This window comes from Vicugna pacos, chromosome 35, assembly GCF_048564905.1.
Source record: "Vicugna pacos chromosome 35, VicPac4, whole genome shotgun sequence".
Classification (NCBI taxonomy): Eukaryota; Metazoa; Chordata; class Mammalia; order Artiodactyla; family Camelidae; genus Vicugna; species Vicugna pacos.
In genome coordinates, this window is record NC_133021.1 from 11822218 (window position 1) to 11834333 (window position 12116).

Here is a 12116-nt window from a genome sequence, read left to right on the forward strand (position 1 = left end):
CACATTCAATAGTGAGGTGTTAAGAGGCTGATCCTCATGCCAAACAGGACCTGGCGACTGGTGGACTTCTCTTTACAACAGTGGTTTTCAAATTGGGAGGGGAGTTGAGGGGAACTGGGAAGAAGAGGGAGGTGGTTTTGCAATATTTGAAGACATGTTTGATTGTCACAATTTGAAGAGAGGGATGGGTTACAGGCCAGGAATACTGCTAATGTCCTGCAGTGCCCAGGACAGCCTCCCACAGCAGAGAATTGTCCAGCCTGAAATATTAGTAGCGTCAAGATGGAGAAACCCAGCCTAGGAGTGAAGGGGTGAAAATTTAGCTGCAGGAATTCATTTCAGGAGGTTGTAGATTCCAGGATATAGAGGCTGCCTGGCTTTTCCATCATGGAAAGCTGAGGTCTGCTGCCTGGGACTTAGGTGGCTGGCTGCATGGCCTTCGGGGTGGGTGAAGGCAGACACCTCCCTCCTGCCCCACCCCAGGATCCGGGTGCTCTGCACCCCTCAGGCTTGGCGTCTCTGAGCCCTGAGCGTCCCACTGTTCTCTGGGCCAAATGGGTTCTTTCCTGCACAGTCTCCCACTTTGTTCTGATTCTCTACTGTGGCTTCTCCTTTCTAGAATTTCACTTTCCAGTCTTCTGATTGCCACATAGCCACTATTTTTAATTTGAAAAATCATCTTAGTGCATCTGTTGTTAATCACTCAACTTGTTAGCCATAAATTTTAAAGGCATTATTGTAATCCATCAGCTGCTTATACCAAAATTTATTTCATCATTTTCTTAAGAGTTAGAATTTTTCCTTATCATTTCTTAGGTTACAGTTTATATTGGGGCCATAGGATAAATGCCTGAGTCTTTCCTTTAACTTACTACTTTTCAGAATATGGTTTCGGTACCCTTGCGTTTTCCGAAGTTAGTCTGTAATTTCTGTTTTTTTTTTTTTTTAAGTGTGTCTTGCTGTGAACTCAGGGATTTTTATGTATTTGGTGGGTGTCAGTCTGTTGTTGTCATTCTCTGTGAAGCTCTGATCACCCTGTCTTTGGCCCGTGGAGCCCCTTCAAGTTGGCTCATGTGGACTTGGATCGCTTCCTTGTTTTTTGGCCTGACAAGGTGTCTCAGGCTTACTTTGCACATTTCCTGCCCCTGTGTATTTTAAGGCAGATTCCCAGAAATGAGGCTGTCTCTTTTTCAGCTACTATCTCTTCGTTCCTAACAGTGACCAACACGCACTCATTTACTCTGCTTTTCCCAACTTCTGAGTTGATGTACGTGCTATCTTTTTACTGCCAATTAATGCCTGTTGGGTAATCAGTGACCTAATTTTATTTTCCACATACGCTCTCCCTTTCTGTTTTTTGGTGCCTGTTTCCAGGTCTGTTTTTTACCTTTAGCCTCACCAGTTGGCCTTAGTTAAACAGATTGTTTGGTAACCATTAACCTTTATCCAGAAGCTTCTATAATTGTTTCAGAAATTCATTCTCCAGTAGCTTTCTCCTGGGTGGGGCTCATGGGAACAATTTTCCTAAAAGTTCTAAAAGTTTTTCTTGTGGTCATTGTCTTAATATTTGAGGGTCAGTTTGTCTGAAATTGGAATCCTGGGTTTCAGTTTTCTTCTTTGAATATCTTAAGTATGTTACCCCTTCAACTCCTGGCACAAAGTTTTCTTGCCTAAGTCCGATGCCAGTAGAACTTTTTTCCTTTGTATGTGTTTTTGTCTTGATGATTAAAAGATATTTTTCTTTTATTTTCAGATCCTTAAAGAATCTTTCCACTGTTGACAGTTCTGTGCTGGTTTCCCCAGGTATTTAGTGAGCCCTTTTCATCATGTGTTCACATACTTTTTTTCATGGTAGTCTTTTTTAATTCCCCTAAAATACCCATTCACACCCATCTCTCCTTCCTGAGGGTAAATCACTATTCTGACTTTAACCTTTACAGGTCATCTTGCCTCTTCTTGGAAGTTTTAATGGAACTTCACAGTATGTAAATGCATGTCTGTGTCTGTCTTCTTTTACTCAGATGATGTTTGTAAGTGGTTCACTTATGTTGGAATGAGATGAGTTCATTCATTTTTGTTGCTGAAGGCTATTGCATTCAGTAAGTATATCATTGTTTATCTGTCCAGCTGTTGATGGACATTTGGACTGTTTTTGGTTTTTGACCATTGTGGCCAGTGCTTCTGCCGTAAACGTTGCTGTCCAGGTCTTTGGTTTACACATGCATGTTTCTGTTGGATACGTCCTAAGGAATGGACCGGTCGGGACATGGGGTTTTCATTGAACAATTTATATACGTGTTTTTGTAATGTCTGTACTTAATAATGGCGGTAATAGGTAATAGGGTCTTGTTCAAAGTATCTGTTCCTGTTTATAATCCCACCACACTGTGGCATTGGCCACTGTTCTGCCCTCATCCTTACTAGGCCTCAGTGTAGTAAGGGGTTTTGTTTTGTTTTGTTTTGTTTTGTTTTAACCTCACTTTGGTGGGTTGTAGTGGTATTTCAGTGGGTTTTAAATCTGGATTCCAGGATAACTAACAAGATTGAGCACATTTTTCATAGGTTTCTTGACCATTTGGCCAACTAATGAAGTGCTTGTTCAGGTCTTCTGCCCATTTTCTTTGAGATTGTCTTTTTCTTAACTGATTTGTAGGAATTCCTTATAGGCCCTTAGAGTTTTTTCCTAGGTATTTAAAATACAATGTCATTGTTCGCTGTTGGTACATAGACACATACTGATCCAGTATAGCACCAGCAGCAGAGTGCTACATTCACTTAGAAATGTGATTAGTTTACTGTAGATTTTTTGAAAATAATGGCAGTTTTATTTTTTCCATTGTAATCCTTATACTGTCATCCACCTGTTCATCATTTATCTGTTTATACAGTCATGTCTTATTGTTCAGTCTAGGACCTCTAGTGCATTGTTAAATGGGCATTACAAGAATGAGTCTTCTTGTCTCCCCATGAATTCCTTTTTTCCATCTTTTTTCTTTACTATTCGATTTAAATTTCATTTCTTCTTCCAATCATTTATTTCCCTTAACGGTAACTTCCCTTGTCTCTTGTGCTGCTTCTGGTTTAGTCTGCACCACTGATCAAGCGTTTCCCACGTGTGCTGGTTCTCTTCATCTGGTCCTGTTTCCTCATCACTTTTCTGAGCCTTTTCTAATTCCGATCATGCTGTTTTTTAAAAGCGCCCAATGTTTTCTTGATTTCCATTCGCTCAGTTTAACATATTAAGCTACAGTTTGCATCGGTTTTCTGGGCCAGTTTTTCTGGTGTATATCTTCTTTGTTTTTTCCGTATGTTATTCTTTTTGTTGTGCTAATCTCTCTCTCCGTTTGAGTGAAGTGAGTCTCCTTGTACCTTAAGGAGGATGGAAGGAAGTTGGCTGTGTAAGGATTGGTGATGTTCGAGGGTAACTTTTCTAGATTTGTGCCTCCTCTTGCTTCCTTGTCTACTATTGTGAAATATATATATATATAAAAATTTTAATTTTAATTTTAATTTTAATCTTTTCTTTAAGGTGCTCTCAGTGCAGGGACCATTTTATGATTTTGTAAAATTTGCCCTCTCCAGTCCCCTCCTGCACTGACTCTGAGCCCTCTCTCTCCTGTGCCTCCAGTGTTCCTGACCTGTTCACATTGGTTCTACCTCCAACAGTTTCTCTGTCCGATGGTCCTCTCTTTTTGGAAAGGAGCTTCTGCCACCATCTTGCCTCCCTCCCCTTGGCTTATATTTATTTTAAAAAAATTATTCAAAGCCATTATTTCCACTAAACCAAACCTAATGATAAACAGACAGTCCATAATGTGGAAAGTCATAATGCTTATAGGATTATTATTTTTTAAACTTTATTTTGTTGAGTTATAGTCAGTTTACAATGTTGTATCAATTTCCAGCTTAGAGCACAATTTTCAGTTATACATGAACATACGTATATTCATTGTCACATTCTTTTTCACCGTGAGATACCACAAGATCTTGTATATGTTTCCCTGTGCTATGCAGTTTAATCTTACTTATCTATTCTGTATATACTTGTCAGTATCTACAAATTTTGAACTCCTAGTCTGTCCCTTCCCACCCCCCTGCCCCCTGGCAACCACAAGTTTGTATTCTACGTCTATGAGTCTGTTTCTGTTTTGTATTTATGTTCATTTGCCCTTTTTTTTCTTTTCATAATTCTTATAGGATTATTGAAAACATTAAAGAACATTAATCCACATGAAATACCTTAAACAGTATCAGGCAGTAACAAGCACTCAATGTTGGGGGCGTGATTACAATTATTAGTAATAATTAGAAAATGCCATGTTCATAATTCAACAAAATAAATAACTTTGAATACAGAGTCAAAGTTGGTAGTGATTAAAAGAAAAAGGTAGGAATAAGACAAATTTATTGCTAGTCTGACTCACTTTTTTGGCAAATGTGTGTAGTTAGATATACAAGGAGCAGTCAGTGTAATTGGTATAATTTCTATAACTCAGAAGGCCCTTTTGGGGGGGATATTGCATTCCTTAATATTTTATTAGATTTATTTTTCTTCTTTGGAACTTGATGAAAAGCATTGTTTCATCTCAGCTGGAAAAGCAATTTTCTGCCACCTCTCACTGGCAAATATTTATTCTACCCACATTATCTGAGTTGGTATCGTATCTTGATACCTGAACAGTAGCTGCTTTGGCAGAAGCAGAAATAAAATACAAGTATGTCTAGGGCAGAGCAGGAGTCTAGAATGAAATAAGGTTTGTGCATGTGCTATACAGAGCTTTTTAATCTTCCTCTATAAATCAGAAGTGGGGGAGGACTGAATCATGTCTAGCTTTTTTTTTTTAAGCTTTCTCGTACAGTTCCAACAGTATCTATTTCTAAATAACAAATTTTACCTGGTGATATATTTATTTCTACTATATAAAAAAATTATCCATGGTGTGTTGAGGTCCTAACTTCCATTTTGGTAAAATATGCTCTTGAAATTCATTAGGACAGTTTGATTTGGTATCTTGCAACTTCATGAAACTGTGCGGCCAAGGTCTGTGACATCATCCTCTCTGTAGGCCAATGAAAGTACATTGCATCATCTGAGTGCTGGCAGTCTGTGAAATGTGCAAAGATGTTAGCACATGCTCTCCTGTGCTGCTGGGATAGTGATGACTGCTGCCTTGGCAAAATTACTGAGCGTGTCCAGGGAAGGACTGTAAGGATCTAGGGGATAGTGGAGCCACTGGGATGGAAAGACGTTTGGTTCTTGAATAACTGCATGAGACAGAGAGGCGAGCCACTCATCCCTCTTTCCTCTTTCTCACAAGACCCAGTCTGGAACAGGACATCAGCAAAACGTAAGATGAGCCAGAAAGGAAAGGCATTATAAAACTAGAGACAGTCTGCTATATAGAAAGACTGAACAGAGCGAGAGAAATTCAGTGCAGGCACGGGGTATCATAATCGAGATTTACATAGAACGTGTGCAAGCATCACCAGTGGTTTGTCTGTCTGAGGATTCCATAAAATTCTTGCTTCACCTGCCAAGTTTAAAATATGGTATACTTAATAGGTTTGGTCCCAGGCGTGCTCTTTTAACAACATACCTGTTAAAAAGCTTTATTATATGTGGAGAGAAGACCAGCTAAGTTTTGGTTGCTCTTTCCATTGAGGGAACATACTTTTACTTTAAAAGAGCTCTGGCCTCATTTGAAGTGCCCTTGACTCCACAAATTGGCCTCCTTCACTTATTGCCACTGAGTCTAATCAGAATTTTTTTTTCTTCAGCTCTTAAAAAAAAACAAAACCCAAAACATAAGGAAAATAGACTTTTCCAACAGCATGGGATTCTGAGGGTACAAATAAAAATAACCGAGTAAGAGGTAGCATATCCAGAACGTCCCCTACTTTCCTGCTCTGGTTTTCATTAACTTCATTAATTTTTATTTTCTTTCGCTCACATCTGTTTATTTTATTTTGGGGGAGAAAATTAGTTAAAAAGCAATTTAAAACAACTGTGATTAATTGTAGTTAGTTGCTTGTCGATTCGGCCAACCGATACACTATAAACTTCAAGAAAGTAGTATTTGTCCTAAATCCCTCAGTATCTCCTTGATGTGTCACCTTACTTGACATCCAGTAGACATTTATTTGTTTTTTTGTATATAATGTGGCATTCTCAGAGTTTTTGTTAACAGCTTATCTTGTGCAACCATGCTGGAATGCTGATGTTGTTTCAATCAGCTCAGAGTGATCAGGCTTTATTACATAACAGTTATGTAATGATGTCAGAGAACACCTTTCTGAGCCTGTTACCCGAATTAGAAACTAAAAGGGAGGAAGCAAAGATAGGAACGATGCTGTCACAAAGAGGAGCTGCAGTGAGAGATTATTGGGAATTAACAGGCACAACTAAGTGGAAAATGGAACTTCTAAAAATGTAATTGTTGAAATAAAAACCTCAGTAGATTTAGTGGCTTATATTCAGCGTAGATAGAGATGAAGAGAATTACTAAGCTTTAAAATATATCTAAAGAAACAGGAGCTAGAAAGGCTACAAATTTTCCAGGACTGAAGGAAAGCCAGGACTTCACAGATTCAGGAAGCATAGCGTATCCCCCCAAATATATACGTTTCAAAAATTAATAAAAAATACAGCTGTATCTCCATGTTGAGATGCATGGTTATGAAACCACAGAGCAGCACTAAAGGGAAAGAGAAGATCGTAAAAGGATCAGGAGAGAAAGGACGAAGAATGACAATTCAAGCATTAGTGGACTTCTTGAAAAAAAATATATAAGCCAGAAGGTAGGAAAAATCTTCAATAAGTGCTGAAAGTACTATCAGTCTAGACATATCTAGAAAATTATTTTCAAGAACCGAAGTGAAATAAAAGTGGTACACAGTTGACCCTGGAGAATTGCATTTGAACTGCCCGGGGCCACTTATACCCAGATACTTTCAGTAGTGGATACTCCAGTACTCCATGGTCTGTGGTTGGTTGGATCCAAGGATGCTGACGAACCATGGATACTGAGGGCTCAGTGTAAGTTATATGTGGATTAACCTCTTCGTTGTTCAAGAGTCAGCTGTATAAGGGAAACAGAAAGGGCTGGTCAACGTAAGGCTGAGGAAACTTCTAAAGGATGAATTTAGGGAGGAAGGGAATCCTGAACGGAGATGGATGACCTGAGATGCAGGAAGGAATGATGATCAAAGAAAAATATTATCAATCTAACCAACCTGAACCAAACCAGTCGTCAGTCTAAACCAACATTGTTGATGATAACTTCTAAAATGTCAGATTTGACTGTTTAAAATAAAAGTAGAGCTGGGATGTCTTATGTGAGCACCACATTTGGACACAATAGCGTTTGAGTTGGGAGGGAAATGGTGTGTTCTAAAGTCCACATAGTGCTTTTGGTGGAGGTTAAGATGGTGTTTCACTTATTCACATTAAATGTGCATGGAAAAATGAAGGTGACCCTTTAAAAGCATAATAGAGATGGTAAGTTTCAAACCAGTAGGAGAGGGGGTAAAAGAAGAAAAAAAAGAAAAAAAAAGAACAACAAAAAAATGAGGCAGTCGGTACAAAAGTAAAAGCAAGATAAAGAAAAGAAAAAGTAGTACAAACAGAAACATAGTGAGATGTAAAAATAAAGTCCAAACATATCAGTTGTCACCATAGATATAAAAGTGACTAAGCTTTTGAGTTAATAAAAGCTCAGAGATAGACTGTTTAAAAATATAATTTAATTATATACTATGTATAAGAAACATGCCTGAAATATAAGATCATGAAAAGTGTTAATTTGAAGAGATAGAAACTGATTTCTAGAGCAAACATTAAACCAAAAGAAACTGAAGAGGCTTTGAAATAAATACCATTATAGCATTAGAGATGGAAAAGTTCATTGTAAAATAAACTGAAAACCATTTGCTTCTGAATTTGCATATATGCAACAACATAGCCTCAAAATAAATAAGCGAAATTTTATTAAGGAGAGCTGATTCAACTTCATCATCACAGTAGGATTTCAACACATGGAACACATATAAAAATTGATCATGTAGAAGTCCTTAAAGCAAGACTCAACAAATGTCAAATACTAGGTTTCCTACTATTCTCTGGCCCTTCACCAGAGTCTTTTTAGGAAAAGAAATCACAATAAGTAATTCAGGCAGAGGTGATTTCGAGGAGGGAATGGTTACAGACATGTTAGAAGGTTGAAAGAATTAAAAGGGTGAACTCAAATTTATTACTCTAGAAGTTGGCTTCTCAGGGCAACAGCACGCAAGGGAGTCTGGGAAATGTAGTCCACTGGCTCCAGTACCCCTGCCAAAGACCTCAGAAAAAATAGATAAATAACGAACATCAGCTCTGGTGCATTTAAGGTGGAAGTTAGTTAACAACAAAAAAAATAAACTCCCATATATTTAAAACTTAAAAATGCGTAGAATGAGGTTCTATAACTCATAGGCCACACAAGAAATCATACTGAGAGTTAAAAAGGACTTAAAACTGAATGCTGATGTTTATATATCAAGACTTGGGGATTCCCAAAAGGTGGACTGTTTTTAAGGAGTCACTCATTAAATGCCTGAAATGCATTTGTTAGGAGAGAAGAAAGATAAAAAATAGTGAATGAAGCAGTCAGCTTGAGAAATTTTAATACAAACTTGTGGTTTCCAAGGGGGCAGGGAGTGAGAAGGGACAGACTGGGATTTCAAAATGTAGAATAGATTATACTGTATAGCACAGGGAAATATATACAAGATCTTATGGTAGCTCATAGCTAAAAAAAAAAAGGCAACAATAAATATATGTACGTTCATGTATAACTGAAAAATTGTGTTCTACACTGGAATTTGACACAACATTGTAAAATGACTAACTCAATAAAAAAAGTTTAAAAAAAAAAGCTAAAGAAATTTTAAAAGAACAACAGAACACTCACTCACTCCCCTCAAGTAGAAGGGAGGACATAGTGAGGATAAGCGTGGTCAGGAGTGAAACGGAAAATAAAGATGACCAGTCGGGGCAAAAGTTGCTGTTGTTCCTAAGGGCTAATGAAATAGACAGTCTTATAGCCAGATGGAGGGAAAAGGGAAAAAGGTACAAATAAAAACGAATGAAAGGAGGAATACCACAGATCCAACAGAGATTAAAACAGTAGAGAATAAGGGGGGAGGGGATAGTTCAGTGGTAGAGCGTGTGCTTAGCGTGCCCGAGATCCTGGGTTCAATCCCCAGTACCTCCTCTAAAAATAAATAAACCTAATTGCTTCCCCTGACTTCCACCAAAATAAAATAAATAATACAATAACAAATAAATAAAAGACTTTAAAAACAGTAGAGAATATTATGAATAATGTTAGAGAAATTAATTTGAGAACTTAGGTGAAACGTAAGAATTTCTAGGAGTGTAATGTAAGAATTATTAGGAAAAATCAGAAAGTTCAAAATTAAAGAGGCCACCAGGCTCAGAAGGCTTGACTGATGGATTCTACCGAAGTGTCAAGAAATAGGTCATTCCAGTCTTCGCCATATTCTTCCAGAAAATAGTGTAAAGAGAGGATGCCTCTCTCTTTCCATGGGACTTGATACAACCTTTATAGGACCAGGCAGTACCACTACAATGAGGGAAAGTTACAGGTTAACCTCAGCTCATGAGACAGAAGTAAGAATGTTAGTAAAAGGAAACCAGTAGTTAATGTAAAAAATGATATACTATGACCGAATTGGATATATTTGAAAAATTTATAAATGTAATTATTACATAGAATTATTTTGATAGATGGGGAAAAGGCGAAATTGGTAACAGTTTTAACCTTCATTTATGAACTAAAGAAAGATCTGTTGGCTCCCTGTACCCGTGGGTTTCACACCCACAGTTCAGCCAGTCGCAGTGGCACGGAAAGATCTGAGTGAGGAAATGACAACTAATTTATGACCGCTGGGTGTTTCTGCTGCGAGTGAAGTCTGCTTCCTGGCCGGCACTCACTTCCCACCCGGTCACGTTGGAGTGGACTGTGCACGTTCCCTACCAGACACCAGCTCATCTCAAAATGATGCATTTTCCTTGTCAGCTTTGACAGAACTTGGGATGGTGGGCAAAAGGTCTTTAAATCCCCACAGGGAGATGGTCGCTGACTCTAGTAGCTAGCTCTGAATGGTCTTTGCAGTAATTCTGATGATTACTCTTTTCCCCGAGAACCCTTCCATCTGGCTGTTCAACTTTTTTTTCTGTGTGAGGATTTCATCCTTTATTCTCCCCAAAGAACTTTCTCCTTTAGGAACAGGGTAACTAGAGTAATGGTTGCTTTAAGACAGGTCCTTTTTAGCACAAGTTAAATGGACAGATCCACATTTTCATCACAAACCACATTCTGCCTGGAAATCGCACTGATCTTTCACTCTGTCCATCACTTGATGCTTGCTGTGGTCAAACTTACCTTCTGCCTTTCCCGTGTCTACTCAGGCTGTCTTAACCCCGTGGCCACTGCCTTTGTCGAGGTCCTTTTCTTTTACTTCGTTTTGGAAGAAATGGTGAGGGGATGTCATGTAGTTCAGTGTCCCTCAGAAATGCATCTTCTCCACTTGAGCAGAGGTAGTGATTCTGCCTTGATTTTATCTTTAGGCATCAATTGTATCTTATGTGTGTCCTGTGATGTGATATATCAAGGGGAAACTAATGTGTCCTCTCCCTGGGAATGTCAGTGGAGGGTCTGAGGGAGAATCAGGGCATACACTGGCAAGTATGGGGTATTTTCTATTTTCTAGAGACACCATGAAGCTCTTTTAATGGTTATTTTAATTTTTGCAATAACCCTATATAGTTGGTACTATTATTATCCTATTCGGAATATGAAGAAACTGAGGTTTAAAAAGTTAATTAGTTCCTTTGGGCTACTTTAACAGAATATGTAGATTGGGGGGCTTATAAACAACAGAAATGTATTTCTTACTGTTCTGGAGGCTGGGGAGTCCGAGGTCAAGGCGCCAGCAGATCTGAGGTCCAGCGAGGGCCTGATTCATAGACATTGCTCTTTTGTTGCATGTCCTCATGGAGTGGAAGGGAAGTGGGGGGTTCTGGGGTCTCTTTTATAAGAGCACCATTCTCATTCAGGAGGTCTCTGCCCTTGTGACCTAATCCCCTCCCAGAGGACCACCCCCTAATAACATCACATGGGAAGTCAGTTTCAGTATACGAATTTGGGGAGAAACATAAACATTCCATCCAAAGGTCAAGTAAATTGTCTAACCAGCATGTAAGGGGCAGAACTGGAGATTTAAACCTAGATATATTTGAACTCAAGGCTCTTAATAAATTAAATTGACATTTTTAACAACTGAAAATGTTATACAGTCTTCTTTTTTCTTTGCCCTTGTCCTTTTTCCCCATGTGAGTAGCCATAAAATCCCTAAAACATAATGAACCTGTATGCTTATCTTTGGGGGCAGCAAGAAAAACAGCATCTGGGAATTTTGGGTGGAATCTGCAGATGGGGAACCCGCGGGTGGGGAGCCCGAGGATGGAGAGGGCCAGCTGTACTCCCAGTACCACCCCGTCTTACATAAGGGGTTCACACATCTGAGGATGTTGGTGTCCGCAGGGGCTCCTGGAACCAATCCCTTGCAGATACCGTGGCGGAGTGTCTGTCCCACTTCACAGCAGGCTGGGGATGGAGGTAGTTGTGGTGGCTGCCGGGAGGTGATGGAGTCCACTGAGCTGCTGCATGGAAGGAAGGAGAGCCCAAGGAACCTTAAAAATAACCTGCGTGGAGCAGTGACAAGCCCCTTGGAATTTCTTAACTGGTTTCTTGTTTCCATCCCCCTCCCCTGATTTCTACAAGGGAGATGGAAGGAAGCACAGATCAGGTACTGGCTCTCCTCTTTAACAGCATTGTTTGTTGTTGTTTTTTGTCTGTCTGTTTTTTTGATAAGGTCTAAACCTCTCAGCATGAGTCATCCATCTGTATTTGGGACCCTAAAATGATAGTTTTTAACCTTCTTGGGATCCTAAACCCCTTTGAGTTTTTGGTGGAAGTTTTGGATTTAATATTTTCCTAGAAAAATACATGCAAACAATTTGCATATAGCTTCCAGGAGGCTGTGATCTGTGG

The 12116-nt window shown here is 39.1% G+C and overlaps 1 protein-coding gene across 3 annotated transcripts in view; it reads left to right on the top strand.

Moving 5' to 3' along the window:
- The window catches only part of MPP7 (MAGUK p55 scaffold protein 7), a 147801-nt gene that overhangs the window by 35701 nt on the left and 99984 nt on the right, over positions 1–12116 (top strand). The window contains exon 1 of one of the 3 annotated variants that reach the window (XM_072955054.1): positions 5124–5348. The exons of the other annotated variants lie outside the window; for them this stretch is intronic. The gene's annotated coding sequence lies outside the window, so the exon portion shown is untranslated. Of the gene's footprint in view, positions 1–5123; positions 5349–12116 lie in introns of those variants that run through there. 3 annotated transcript variants of the gene reach the window in all.